Source organism: Saimiri boliviensis, chromosome 3, assembly GCF_048565385.1.
Source record: "Saimiri boliviensis isolate mSaiBol1 chromosome 3, mSaiBol1.pri, whole genome shotgun sequence".
Lineage (NCBI taxonomy): Eukaryota > Metazoa > Chordata > Mammalia > Primates > Cebidae > Saimiri > Saimiri boliviensis.
In genome coordinates, this window is record NC_133451.1 from 160,934,670 (window position 1) to 160,950,512 (window position 15,843).

The 15,843-nt window shown below is 39.5% G+C and overlaps 1 long non-coding RNA gene across 1 annotated transcript in view; it reads left to right on the top strand.

Moving 5' to 3' along the window:
- Nucleotides 1–15,843, top strand: part of LOC141583937 (uncharacterized) — an 81,529-nt gene that overhangs the window by 48,950 nt on the left and 16,736 nt on the right. The window contains exon 2 of the long non-coding RNA XR_012516767.1: nt 1,567–1,870. This is a non-coding gene — a long non-coding RNA (uncharacterized LOC141583937). The remainder of the gene's footprint in view (nt 1–1,566; nt 1,871–15,843) is intronic.

The following is a 15,843-nucleotide window of genomic DNA, read 5'->3' on the forward strand; positions in this document are numbered from 1 at the left end:
CCTCCCAAAGTGCTGGGATTACAGGAGTGAGCCACCATGCCTGGCCAAAATTCTTTTTAATTAAACTTTGTACATGTAATCATACCAGTTTTACAAAAAGACAGTAAAACACACTGCACAACACTCCAGCTTGGATGATAGAGTGAGACCCTATCTCTTAAAAAAAGAAAAAGACAGTAAAAAAACAGGTGATACAGTACCAAGAAGACGAAAAATGCACAACTATGTATTAACTAGTTGTTCTATTTAATCTACATAGTTCGAATTTTGATCCTTTTTGTTACAGCCCTATAATAATATTTTAGATAATAATTGTTCAGTAACTAGTTTTAGGAAAGCTGAAAAGTCTATAAAAGATTTAATTGAGATAACTACTAAATTGTATGTCTCATGTAATATTTCATTTTCTTGCTTCATCGTTTAGATTTAAAATAATTAAAATGAAAGAATACATTTTAACTTTTAGAAATATTATTTAAATTTAGCAAAACAGACATTTCATGTATAAATGAAAATTTGCAGTTACCAAGCATCAATATTACACCTTGTAATTTATACCTTGTTTCACTGTTTTAGATTTTAAACACAAATTAAAATTCTAAGTGGTCAGGTAGAATGAGAATATTGAAGAAACTCAAGGTCTATTTCTTTGTCTTTGCAACTATCATGCTATCAGTGTTTGACTCTACCATCACAATGCAGGAATATGTGTCTTACGGGGGTTGGAGAATGAACTGTCCACAGCTGTCCACAATGTTCCCACAGAGAGCTTGAAATAAGCATGCTGCTGAGTCTGGATGTGTTGGGGGTATAACTGGGAGTTCTCCGAATTAATTTTCAGGCAGAATATAATGTTTAAAAAAGGATTAGAAACAAAAATGTGCTAATCTCAAGTGTACATGCATATGATTAAAACCTAACAATGACCACAGCAGTTGTTTAGAAATTAGGCCAACAAAAGATTTTTTTCAGGTAGTAACAGTTTACCACTGACATTGTTTAGAATTGCCAGTTCATGGTAATAACAAAAAGCAGACCAACTTTGTGTCTGTTTTATTATTGTTTTAAAAGTCTCCACACAACGGTCAACCCATTTATCATCTGCTTCTGAAACGGATGAGTACACTCTAGTTTTGGAAGATCCAGGCTGTTTGGGGCCTTTGCAGGGGTTGCTGAAAAGTTATGCCCGGTCAAGACCATCACTTGGTGCACCTGCTTGTGGGCTCTATAGCATGGCAGACTTCTCTCATGGTAGTACAAGGTTCCCAGAGGTACTATCCTAAAAGACCTGGTCAGAAGCTGCGAGGCTTCTTTGTCCTAGTCTTGGAAGTCAGAATATTACTTTCTGTTCATTCTGCTGGTGTGACGGTTAATATTGAGTGTCAATTTGATTGGATTGAAGGATACAAAGTATTGTTACTGAGTGTGTCTGTGAGGATGTTGACAAAGGAGATTAAAATTTGAGTCAGTTAAGGCAGACCCACCCTCAATCTAGTCAATTATAATTGGCTTTATCACATGCTCATTTCTTACTTCTGCTTCCTCTACTACTTTTTTCTCTCTCAGAGCTTACACTGTATTTGGCCAGTTTTCAAAGTGGCAAGCCCATAAGAAGAGCCCACTTCATAATCCCTGGAAGATGATAAATGGGCACAGTCTAATCAGCTGCCAGTGTGGCCAGAATAAAAGCAGGCAGAAGAACGAGGAAAGACTAGACTGGCTTAGCCTCTCAGCCTACGTCTGTCTCCTGTGCTGGCTGCTTCCTGCCCTCAAACACTGGACTCCAGGTTCTTCAGCTTTGGGACTCGGACTGGCTTCCTTGCTCCTCAGCGTGCAGACACCCTATTTTGAGACTTCACCTTGTGATCATGTGAGTCAATACTCCTTAATAAACTTGCCTTTATATATACATCTGTCCTATTAGTTCTGTCCCTCTAGAGAAATCTGACAAATATAACTGGTCAAACAAATCACTAAGGCCAGTCCAGATTTAATTACAGGGAATTTAATTAATTAAATTAATTAATTTCCCTCATTTAATTAAATGAGGGAAATTACAGCCTCCACCTCTCAACAGGAGGAATAGCAAAACATTTGTAGCCGTCTTTATCTTTCTAGAGGTGATGTAAATTTTTATTCGGGGATTATACCTCCTATCATCTTTGCATTAATTTTTATTCCTCTCTCTCCTTTACCTCTTATCCAATAAGTATTCAATCCTGCTGGTTCGTCCTGTGTCAGGCCCTTAGAATTTATGAATTGATTAGTGTGACTCCTGAATTTCTGATTTTATTCCTTTCCTCTTTCTGTTTATTTTTATTTTTTGTTTATTTCTCAAAGGCCTATTGAGGCAGTGAGTAGAAGAGCATAATATCAGTATACAAGCTCTGAAGCCATCTGACTAGGTTCAAAAGATAGGTATTTAACCTCTCTGTACTGTGGTTCCCTCGTCTGTGCACTGAGAATGATGATAGTATCTATCTTATCCACTGTGTGCCATTTAAGTGGCTTAATAGGTAATGCTCTTAGAACAATGTCTGTCACATGGTATATGCTTAACAGATGATAACTATTATGATTAGCATATATCTTCATTTGAGATCATGCAGGAGCACCTCCTAAAACAAAGATCTGAGTGCAAGTAGTTTATTTGGGAGGTGATCCCAGAAAACACTATAGGAAAATGAGGATATAAAACAGAGAGAGGAAGGCAGCCAATAAAGGCCAAGTTACCAGCATGAGAAACAAGAGCTTAATCCCACCAGAGAACCTCAGAGGCAATGTAGAACAGACATTTCACAGGGAGTTCACCTGTGGGTCAGGGAAGCTGGGTACTGTCACTGGAGAAGCACCCTCCAGTGTGTGTTAATTTTCTGATACTTCTTCTTTGCCGTGTGAGAAAGTCTTCAGACAAGGAGATGTAGAAGCTAGTAGGTGGAGGTCAGGACATGGGCACAGAAAGGACAAGGCTAGAGGGCACCTAGCAAGGGCAGTGATGAGTTCCACAGATCGTCATCTTCCAGGAATTATGAACTGGGTTCTTCTTATGGGCTTGCCAATTTGAAAATTGGCCAAATATAGTGTAAGCTCTAAGAGAGGAAGAAGTAGTAGAGGAAGTAGAAATAAGAAATGAGCATGTGGCAGAGCCAATGATGATTGACTCCTATGCCCACATGGACCTTTTTTTGCATTCTCAAGGCCTCTAATGCCTTCGGCTTTCTGTATTTATCTACTTCCTTCCTGATATGTTCTTTTATTTTTCCTCCATTTAGCAAGGCTGAGCTACTTACCATAGCCTACATGAATCGTGATCATTCCCACTATAAATGTAGAATGACAATATTTTGCAGTAAGTAGGAGGAGGATTACTTCTTTACCAGCCTGGCACATATTTATGCCTACAATAACAGTCTGCAAACTGCACAAAGCACAAATTTACCTCAAACTATATTCATAAACATTGAGGAAGTTGTAATTACAAGCTATAGTGCTTTAAAATCTGATCTAAGTTTGTAAAAAGTCATCCAAGACTACTGATCAGTTACCCTCTGATTCAAACATGCCCTTCGGTTTCTCAGAGCCTTCTCTGAAAGCCACACAACAAAGGTAGGAAGCACACTCAGAAAAAAGTCTTGAGGGAAGGGCACTGCATTTAGCTTGTGTTACTCTGGGTTGATCTTGGATCTAATCTGTTACTCAGGAACAAAAAAGATTTCGTGTGGGGCTGGTTTTCATAAAAAGAGGCTTCTATCTCCTACTGGAGCTATTGGGCTGAGCCACACTAGGAATGTTTTTGAAGTGGTATGCTTATTAAAAAATAAAAACCAGAAGAAATAATAAGAGTAAAGCATTGCAAATGACTTCTGTTTATTTAGGCAGTGTGTTACCACTGTGTTGGCAGAGGTTTTATTTTTTCAGTTTGGAACCAATCCCCTGAAACCAGACCTGGCCTCATCAGATGTTCAATCAGCAAGCAGTTGATCAGTGTTCAAGGAATCTACCACTGAATGTGAGGAGTGTGTATGAAAAACACAAAAACTCTGGCCTGGAGAAGTTTACAGTTTTATAGGTCAAACTAATGCATAATCAAAATAAATTGTATAGTTGTAAATGCAGTAATTACTGATGTGTATTTAGGGAGAAGGATGGATAAGAACCAAGCTACTGGGTTGAAGAAAGACTAGAGTGAAGTGATGAAAACTGCAAAGACATTTGTTCTTGACTTAACCTCTTTTTCCCTGATTTTTTTTTTCCTCTCATTTAACCTCTAAGCAAGACTGTAACTACAGGTTGATGAACAAGGTATTTTGGAGGCTTTATGACTGAAAGATCCTTGGTGAAGTACAGACCAGTGCTGTTCAATGGGACTTTTTGTGATGATGGAAATGTTCTGTGTAGTCCAAAGTCATAGCCACTAGCTCTTGTAGGTTCCTTGGGGTGTTGCTTTTCTGGCTGGAAATCTCTGTAGCCAGGAGCACCTTTGCCTGAGTTTTGCTGAGGCCCACTGGGCTCATTTTGCTCACTCAGCCTGGCAGGCTGTGCTTAGCTCATGCTACTGGCCTGGATCCCACTACCTGCCAAGGGCAAGTCAGGCGTGGAGAGGTGGGGTGAGAGTTTGTGAACGAGTGAGGGGTTTGGCTACTGCACAGTCACACAGGCTGCTGCAGGGGGCTGGGCAGCTCCAGGAGTCGGCATGGGCACCAGCTTTCAGAGAGTCTGTGGCTGGACCAGGTACACTGCAAGCAGCTTCCATAGCTGGCACTGAAGAATACAGTGGAACCCAGAAACTTGGAGATCCCAGGAACCGCAGGGCCCCAGAAAGAGAGTCACAGCCCTGGCTTGGGGAGCTCCTAGGTCTGGGCTTCCTGAAGGGCTGCAACTCTTCTCTCCTTCCCTTTGCCCATGTGTGGCAAGCAAAGGGCATGTTTCAGCCCTGTTTGTGTTGCAGTTCCTTCAGCCTTGCCATTTGGCAGGTCCTGAGTTCTTGTCCTGCAACCAGGAAGAATGAGATATGCAGACAAATAAAGGGTGAGCAAGATGAAGAGGAGCTTTATTGAGTGATATAACAGCTCAGAGGAGACTCACAGAAGGCAGCTCCTTTCTGCAGCCAGGGTGTCCTGTCGAATGTTCAACTTCCAGCTAAGAGGGTAGCTCCTTTCTGCAAGCAGGTTGTCTCAACAAGCGTTTAGCTCCCAGCAGAGAAAGTAGCTCCTCTATGCAGCTGGTCATCCCATTGTCTGTCCAGCTCTGCCTGAGCATAGGGCTTTTATGGGCCTTAGAGGGAAAGAAGTGCATGCTGATTGGTGTATGGGCTGCCATGGGTGGGCCTGAAAAAGGCATCACAAGTTTCCACTCCAGTCTGTGGGACTGGTAGCATAGCCCCCAGCCTTCAGGTCCTCCTTGGCTTGAAGGTGGTGCTTCATTGGGGAATGCCCCCTTCCACCGAGGAGACTACCTGCCTCCTGCCACCATCCATGTGCCCAGGCTGCTCATGCCAAGGGGCACCTGTGGGCCAGCACTGAGCTGTCCTCAGTGCCTCCCCTTGGCTTCCCCTGACCTCACTCTCATTGTTGCCCGAAGTCAGGAGTAGGTTGAGGCAACAGGGAGCTGGCATGTTTTGAGTGTGCTGTCCCAAGTGTATGCACATCTGGATAGGCTGTGATAATGCCTGAGCTTGACTCCAACCTCACTCCAAGATTGGAGAGGGTCCCAGGAGCAGAGGGAGGCCAGGTGGAGGGAGTAAAGCTCCAAGCCTGCAGGGGCAGGAAGGGCCTTCCCAGGTCCCCCAGGGTACAGAGTGTAGAGAGGCCCACATCCTGCACCTGGGAGGGCAGGGCTCCCACCCACTCTGTGGAGCATGCAGGCAGCCCCAGCCACACCTCCTCGCAGCCTGGGGTGGGGTCTCCAGGTCTTTGCTGGGCACCTCTCTGCCCATGCCTCTGTGCCAAAGCACGCTGCTCCCCTGCTGGCAGGCAGCTTGGCCCAGCCCCATCATGGCAGCCCCCAGGGCAGCGGGCTCCAAGGGGATTCCTGCTTGTTCCTGATTTCTGCCAGCTCTGTGGAGTGTGGCACCACTCCAGCCTCAGTTCCACCTCATCCTGGCACCCTCCCCACAGTGGCAGCAGGCAAGAGTGGTGAGGGTCCAGAATGGAGGAGGCTCAGGTCCTGTCCTGCTGTATGAGGGTAGGAGCAGCACAGTCAGCTGCTTTGGGCATGTTAGGCACAGGGGATCTACCATTGCCATTGCTACTCACACAGCTGCTCCTGCCACCACTGCTCACACCTCCCCTCTGAAGCTGGCATAGTGGTAACACCAGCTCCTGACAGCCTGCCACTGTGATCAAAGCCACATGTGGGTAATGAATACTTGAAATGTAGCTAGTGCAACTGTGGAACTGAATTTGTTTTTTAATTAAGTTTAAATTTAAGTAGCCACATATGGCTGGTGACTAGTATCTTGGGCAGCACAAGTCAAGACAATACTTTCTTCTGAGAATTGACAACTTCCCAAGCAGTGAAAACCAGAGGAACAGGCGAGAACAATAGCTGGCGAGAGGCCATGCGGGTCAGGTGGTGAAGGCAATCTTGAAGACTGCCGTGGGTGTAAGGAAGGTCTATCTATCAGTCAGGGCCCAGTCAGGAGACAGAAACCACCCAGTTACTTATTTATTTTTATTGCGGCAAAATTGACATAATAAAAAACTAACCATTCCAGAGTGACTAGAATGGCATTTAGTGTATTTACAAATGTTGTGCAACTACCACTTTTTTCTAGTTTCAAAATATTTTCAGCACCCTAAAAGAAAATCTCACATTCATTAGGCAGTTGCTCTGCATTCATTCCTCTCTTTAGCCACTGGAAGCCACCAATCAGCATTCTGTGTCTATGGATTTGCCTAGTCTGGATATTTAATATAAATGGAATTCTACAACATGTGGCCTTTTGTGTCAGCTTCTTTCACTTTCTAGCAACACTATTCATGATAGCCAATAGGTGGAAACAGCCCAAATATCCATTAATGGATGAATGGGAAAAAATTGGTGTACATATATACAATGGAATGTTATCCATTGAAAAATGCTTGAGGCTGGTTCTGAAAGTGTTGGAAGCACCATGAGCTGAATTCAGCTACTGCTGTGGGAAGGCACTGGTGCTGCTGCTGAACTGAGGAAGTAGGAAGATAGCCAATAGAATTAACAGGAAGTGGACAGGAAGTATCATGTCTCTTCTCCCTACTGCAACCCTACAGTCTGCCCCTCTGTTAGAGAAGCCTGACCAGGAGTCAAATGGCAATACAGACTGTGGTTTGCAGAGTTCCAGCCCCAGCATCACAAATCAGAGTAAAGAGGGAGTAGTTTTGGAGCTAAGAAACAATAATTAAGAAAGGGCACAGTCTATCAAGAAAAGGACTCTGGGCTGCACTGACAGAGCTTGGGTGTGTAGGAGGAAATGCCGAGATCTCAGATACAGTTTTTTTTTAAAAATAAATTCATGGAGTTTCATTCTTTCTTTGTTCTTTGTTTGTAAGAAAAGGATCTACCTGGCCAGGGTACATTGAAATATAATGTACTATCATATTTATCTACTCAAATTTTCAGGTACTTTTTTGTTCTTTTCCAGACCGTAAGGAGAAGACGTTTACTGGAGGCTTGTAGTAAAGCTAGAGTAGCTCTGTTCCAGTGTTTAGCCATTCAGAGACGAGTCATGCCCTTCTTCATTTTACAAGATATCTCTCACCTTCATTAAGAAGTTGAAATATCCATATCCTGCAAAGTTTACGATTTTAATGTATACAGTTCAGTGGTTTTAAAGTTTTTTTTTTTCATAAAGTTGTGCAACCATCACCACCGTCTAATTTCAGACTATTTTAATCACGCCCAAAAGAAACTTAATACTCACTAAGAAGTCATTCTGTATTTCTCCACTCTCTAGCTCCTAGCAACCACCAATCTACTTTCTGTCTCTGTGGTTCTGTATTCTGGACATTACCTATAAATGGAATCACACAATATGTGGCCTTTTGTATCTGGCTTCTTTCGTGTAGCATATTTTCAAGGTTCATCTGTGTTGTAGCATTTATCAGTACTTAATTTATTTTTATTGCTGAAAAATTTTCCATTGTATGGAATATCACATTTAGTTTATTCACTCATCAGTTGATGAACATTTGATTGTTTCCACTTTTTGGCTATTATGAATAATATTGCTTTGAATATTTATGTATAAGTTTTTATGTGAATATGTTTTGATCACTCTTGGGTATATAGAATGGAATGGAATTGTTGAATCAGATAGTAACTCAATGTTTATCAGATATTTCTTTTAATAGATACAGTTTTCAAAATTTTAGCTCTATTTGTTTAATATTTAGGATATCCATGTTTTGCATTGTTTTCCTTTGGATGCTTTGGTAATTCTCTTTATATTTTTCTTTTTCTTAAAAGAAAATAACACAAGACATATATATATATATATATACACAAATATATATAATTTAATTGATTAATCACAAATGGAAATGCAAAAAGCACAATGTAAGCATGCTTCTTAAATTTCCTCTTTAATCTCCAGTGATAACCACTATTACAGTTTTTTGTGTTTCTTTTATCCCAGTTTGTATCTATGTATTAACATACATATGTGAGTGTCTATGTCTATGTATACAAACCTATTTGAATTTTTATAGTAATAAATTCTGGTTTTATGGGATATTCTAAAGTTTTCACTTAAATCCATATACCTATTAATTCTTAGAAATCTACCTCTTTCCTGGTTTCTCTGCTACCTCTATGATCACTCCTTCTTTGTCTTCTTTGCAACCCTTACATATGGGAGTACCTTCAGGTTTGATCCTAGTTAGTCTCTTGCCTCTTCCTTCTTCTCCTTTTCTTCTTTTATTCTCTCTCTGACTCTTTTTTCCTCTTTCTTTTCTCATGTGATATTTTCTCCTTACAAGCTCTTATTCACTCTCAGAGTTTCAACTGCCCTTTTATTTTATGACTTACACATTTTTATTTTAAGTCCAGATCTCTCCTTTGCATTTCAGGTTTGAGTATCCAGCTTCTCACTTGTTATTTCCATTTCAATTCCATTATGTTCTCCCCTCACAAATCTTTCCTCCATTTGTGCTCTTGCTTCAGAGAATCCATTACACATCCATTTAATTTTACAAACCAGACACCCATTGCTCTTGACACTCCTTCTCTTTTGTGTCCCATGTTCCATCCAGTTGATTAAATCCAAATTCTGCTTAGCTCCTTAATATCTCTCAAATCTGCCAATTTCTCTCCATTTCCACAGACATGATGCCAGTCTTTCCTCTGACCAGTTTCCTAACTGGTCTCTACACATCCACTTGAGCTCCTAACCAAATCCTCCTCCTCAGTATAGCCAGAATTATCTTTTAAAATTTAAATTAGATTGTGTTATTTTTCTACTTATAGCCTTTCAATGGTTTCACATAGACTGACTCTGAGAAGATAATTATTGATGAGTAATTACCTTCTCAGAGTAAGTCTATATTGGGTTCCTTTGTGTATGGGCCCTTATGCAATAGTGTTTCCTTTAGACTATTAGTTGGTTTATAATTATAAATGTGTTAGTGTGCTGATTTGAGTCCTTTCAACTATAATTGTGTGTTTTTGAGGATCTTTTATCCTCAGTGCCTGATACATTTCTGGTACAAATGACTGTTGAAGGAGCAACTGCATAATATCACATAGTGTGAATGTATCATAATATATTTCATCAATTCCTTGCTGAGGGATGTGTCAGTTGTTTCTAATTTTCTGTATTAACAAATACCTCACATAAGTCTTTAAAAGCCTAGTTAAAAACATGATATTTTTTTCTCTCATTAGATGTTCATGAATCCAAGCGTTTTGAGAGCAATGTTAGTGCAGCCTGATCACTTTAGCATTTTCTCACACTACATAAGAAACAAAGCAGTTATTGTATATTAATAAAAGTTAAACTATTTATTTACACATGAATAGCACCAAATGTGGTAAGAAAATCAGTAACTATAATGAATTAGAATAATCAAGAGAAAGAAATAACAGAAAAATATTAACATTGTATTTTTAACCAACAAAGATATATATTTTATTTATTTAGTTTTGATTCAGCATTTGAGTAATCATTGCCATTAAGTTCTTGGCAGGAAACCTACTTGTTTTCTTTTGACAGGATGGCCATGGTTTGCAGGCTACAAGTATTTTCAATCTTGTTGGGATTGTCTTGACTTAACTAGGTTAAAAGTATACACAGGACTACATCCAAAACCATCAAAACTCATAAAAGAGTGAGGCAATAGCTATTAAATTAGAATATATATTTTCTTTGATTTAGATATCCCTATTTTGGGGACGTTATCTTACAGGATAGAAGCAACAGTATCAAAGCATATACATACAAATATATTAAAGCAGCATTATTTGTAGTGACCAAAATGTTGGGAAAAAATGTATGTTCACAAATAGGAGGATTGTTGGATTATTTATAGAACACTTATACTATGCATTGATTATACAGTTACTAAAAATACATGAAGTAAATCTGCTAATCCAGAGGGATATCTATGATCTATTATGTTTAGGAAAATTCTCCAAAACTTAGAAATAAGACAAAAAAGATGATCTTAATATCCTGCTATAACACTTTCTAACAAGCTACCCTGAAGATCATCTATCTCTCTCCGTGGGAAAAGGGATGGTCTCACTTAAGTTTTAAAACTTGGTAAAGTTAGAGGTTAACTTGCAGAAATCTAATAAGGTACAATTATTTGTATAGTAAAAATTATAACCTCAAATGTTATGATTTATTTCCCTGTAGGACAGTGGCCAATTTTATATTTAATCTAAAAGTTTTATTTAAAGTATTCTTTTTTTATTGTTAATATAAATATAAATCCAAGTTCCTCATTCAAATTGAATCAACATCATTCTGCTAGTTTCCTCATTAATGAGTCAAATAAAATTTTGACATGTGCCCATTACTATTTGTGTGGGGATTTATTATTATTTACCAATATGAGAATTAAGTTTCAATGATTATTAAATGAGAAAAGCAAATTGCAAAGTAATGTGTATAGATTGTTTATAAAATTGTATTAGTCCATTCTCATGCTGCTAATAAAGACATATCTGAGACTTGGTAATTTATAAAGGAAAGAGGTTTAATTGACTCACAGTTCAGTATGGTTGGGGAGGCCTCAGGAAATGTATAAGCATGGCAGAAGGGGAAGCAAACACATTCTTCTTCACATAGTGACAGGAAGAAAAAGTGCTGTGCAAAAGGGGGAAGAGCCCCTTATAAAAAGATCAGATCTCATGAGAACTTACTGTTACAAGAACTGCAGCATGGGAGTAACACCCCCATAGTTCAATTACTTCCCACCAAGTGACTCCCACAACAAGCTGAGTTATGGGAACTACAAGTTAAGATGAGATTTGGGTGGGGACACAGCCAAACCATATCATTTGGTCCCTTCCAAATCTTATGGCCTCACATTTCAAAATCAGTCATGCCTTCCCAACAGTCCTTCAGAGTCTTAACTCATTTCAGCATTAACTCAAAAGTCCAAGTCCAAAGTCCCATCTGAAACAAAGCAAGTCCCTTCTGCCTATGAGCCTGTAAAATCCAAAGCAAGTTAATTACTTCCTAGATACAATGAGGATACAGGCATTGGGTAAATACACGCATCCCAAATGGGAGAAATTGGCCAAAACAAAGCAGGTACAGGCTCCATGCAAGTCTGAAATCTAAAAGGGCAGTCGTTAAACCTTAAAGTTTAAGTTAATGCTGCTACAACAGACGGGCTTCCATGGCCTTGGGAAGCTCAACCTCTGTGGCTTTGCAGAGTACAGCTCCTTGCCCAGTTGTTTCATGGGCTGGCATTGAGTGTCTGAGGCTTTTCCAGGCACATGGTGCAAGCTGTCAGTGTATTGACTATTCTGGGGTCTGGACAATGATGGCTCTCTTCTCGTAGCTCTACTAGGCAGTGCCCCAGTGGGGACTCTATGGGGACTCTGGACCTCACATTTCCCTTCTGCACCACCCTAGCAGAAGTTCTCCATGAGGGCACTACTCCTGCAGAAAGCTTCTGCCTGGACATCCAGTCATTTCCATACATTCTCTGAAATCTAGGCAGAGGTTCCCAAACCCCAAATCTTGACTTCTGTGCACCCACAGGCTCCATACCAGGTGGAAACTGCAAAGGCTTGGGGCTTGTTCTTTCTGAAGCAATGACCTGAACTGTACCTTGGTCCTTTTTAGACATAGCTGGAGTGGCTGGGATGCAGGGCACCAAGTCCTGAGGCTGCACACAGCAGAAGGGTCCTGGGCCCGGCCTAGGAAACCATTTCCCTCCTAGGCCTCCAGTTCTGTGATGGGAGGGGCTGCAGCAAAAGTTTCTGACATGCCCTGGACACATTTTTCCTACTGTCTTGATGATTAACATGCAGCTCCTCATTACTTATGCAAATTTCTACAGCAGGCTTGAATTTCTCCCCAGAAAATGAGGTTTTCTTTTCTATCACATTGCCATGTACAAATTTTTCAAAACTTTTATGTTTTGCTTCCTTTTGAACACTTTGCCACTTAGAAATTTCTTCCACCAGATACCTTAAATCATCTCTCTCAAGTTCAAAGTTCCACGATCTCTAGGGAAGGGGCAAAATGCTGCCAGTCTCTTTGCAAAAACATAGCAAGAGTCACCTGTGTTCCACTTCCCAATAAATTTCTCATCTCTGTCTGAGACCACCTTAGCCTGGACTTCACTGTCCATATCTATCAGCATTTTGGTCAAAGCCATTCAACAAGTCTCTAGGAAGTTCCAAACTTTCCGACATTTTCTTGTCTTCTGAGCCCTACAAACTGTTCCAACCTCTGCCTGTTACCCAGTTCCAAAGTTGCTTCCACATTTTTGAGTATCCTTATAGCAGCACCCCCGCTCTATGGGTACCAATTTACTGTATTAGTTTATTCTCATGCTGTTAAAAAGATGTACCCGAGACTGGGAAGTTTATAAAGAAAGGTTTAATTAACTCACAGTTCAGCATGGCTGGAGAGGCCTTGGGAAACTTACAATCACTGTGGAAGGAAGACCATACATCCTTTTTCACATGGCAGCAGGAAGAGAAAGTGCTGAGCAAAATGGGGAAAAATTCCTTACAAAACCATCAGATCTCATGAGAACAAACTCACTATTAAGAGAACAGCAGCATGGGGATAACTGCCTCTGTGATTCAATTACCTCTCACCAGGTCCCTCCCACAACACGTGGGGATTATGGGACCTAAAATTCAAGGTGAGATTTGGGTAGGAACACAGCCAAACCATTTCAACAATCATACAGAAAAAATTTTATTCATGTGTCTGCAAGTATGTATGTGTTGAGAAACATTAAGTTTACTGCCCTCATGGCTCCTCTGTGGAGGATATCTTTTAGTTTGTAATTAGTGGTAGGTGAGTAACAGCTGCCTACTTGGTATGTTCTTGGGTTATGAGTAAACGTAGAGCACCTGTGTATTAATAAGAATCACCTGTCTAAAAGCAAATAAATACATGGGTGAGAATCTGCTTTGAACCTTCAACCTGGAATGCTGCCAGCCTCTCAGCTCTCAGGCTGTTGGTCCCCCAGATAGATCCACTCTGTTGTTCTATCTGGGTGTCTGCCTTTCAATATCTTCAGTGCCGCCTGGGTGAGGTCTCCCAACCAAGCTGGTTTTCAGTATGTACATTTGTGTGAGTGTGATTGTAAGTGTGGAAAAATACAAGAGAGTTAACATCATTCCTGTTACTTTGGAAAGGAAGATGATATTCAAGGGAAATTATTACAATTTTATATATATGGTGTATTTCGAGAATTCTTAATTTAATAGTTAAAATTATAAAAAAGAAAATTGAATGGGGAAACCCTCTTAAAAGATTTTGCAACAGTTTATAATCCATTGTTTATTCTTGTAGTGTATGTACACTCATTAAAAAAGTTTTTATTTTCAAGTGAAAAATTATTTCACAAAATTGGCATTGTATTTTACCAGTTTTATCTACTCATGCTTTTATGATTGATAAAAACAACCTGAAATGTATTAATATACTTTTCTCTTTCACTTTTCTGAATATATAAACTTAGGTCTGTTCGGTCTATGAATTCATTTACTTGAGGTGGGGAAGGAGAAAAAGTTATGGAAGGAATGTAGCTCCTCAATTCAAATTTTCTCCAAGATTGTATTCTTGGAAGCCTGTGTATATATAGAGAGGGTTTTCTAAAATCCTTTATTCTCCCACTTTTGCATATCGAGAAGCAAATTTGGAGCATTCAATTCCTAGAGTAGAGAAGGTACTATTTGCTTTGCCATCTAAGCCATGAGTCTTTCTTCTTTATGGCAGGGAACATTATGGTATAGAGGGACCACTAGATGCCGCCTTTGCAGACGGTTCAAATTACTAAATTGGACAGAGTTTAAACCAGATCTGACATTTAGTAATCTTTCCCTCTACCACCCAGGGGGTGGAGGCTCATGAGGAAAACCACATAACTACTGGCAAAATAAAGGAGATACATTCTCTCTGTAAACTTGGCCTGAGATGTAGATTAATTTGCAATGCCTTTACATTTTTGTGTTATATACCCCAAGGTTGGGGATGTGTAAAGTGTGGAAAAGTTGGAGGGGCTTGGGTTTTGGAGTCAGGCTGATGTATTAAACTTATGTGTTAGTAGGTAACTTATTTAACCTGTAAGAATCTTGGTTACTTGTCTGTAAAATAATAATGTATATAACATACCTAGTATAGTACTTGGCACAAGTGGACTATCAGAAATAGTGGTCTTCCTGTCTTTTAGGGTGAAATGTCAAACCACTTAATTCTGGAAACAGTCTATAAAAAAGCTCCTTTGCCAGTATAGTGCATAAGTTTGGATATTGCCTATTACTGTTACTTGGCTCAGAAAAATCCCCACTATTTAATAAGACATTTATAATGGTTGCCACCTGCTTTATTAATATAATGTTTTCTCTCATTAGAGTAGATGAGAAAAGCTGACTGTACTCTGGGGAATGGGTGTGCCCTGCTGAAATCAACAGGAATTTGTAAGGGAAAGTCCATTGGGATAATAAATATGGGTGACTGTGGTTTTGGTGGTTTGAAAATGTGTGAGGAAGCTCTTTTATAGGAATGTCTGATAGTTATATTGGCATAGAAAAAGGAATGCTGAGGTCTAAAGAATGATTTAGAAACCTTGGGCAAAGTAATCTTTAATGGATAGTTTGTATTATAGATTGCCTGGAAGATGGATGGTGATAATTTTCTATTTCCTTTTGCCTGTGTAGCTGAAGTGCTCACATATCTGTTGCCTAAATAAAGATTTACCAATGTGAAAGGATTATAGCCTTCTAGGGAATAGTGTTATGAAAAACTTAGTGTTTTATGTAGCCACTGATTCTTTTGATAGATTCTGAGGCATATTTGGATAAACTGTCAATGTTTAATGAAACAATGGAAATGTTTAGTAAAGCCAATCAGGTTACCATATGAATAATCATTCAATTTATAAAGATTTTATTGATTTTTGTTAAATGACCTCCAGATGTGTTTGCATTTTTTCCATAACATTACAATCCATATTATAATATTTATAAATAATACAGAGAATTCTTTGGAGATGATGCTCTATATAATATGTTGATCTACACCAGATGGCATTAGGTAAAGCAAATGCTGTTAAAGTTAAAGGCCTATGTGCTGTAGGATTTGAAGCAATTCTCAAGCAAGTTGTAAAAGACTAGACACGTAAATTTTAAAATCTACATTATTTCTAAAAGGAAACTTTTGCAAGC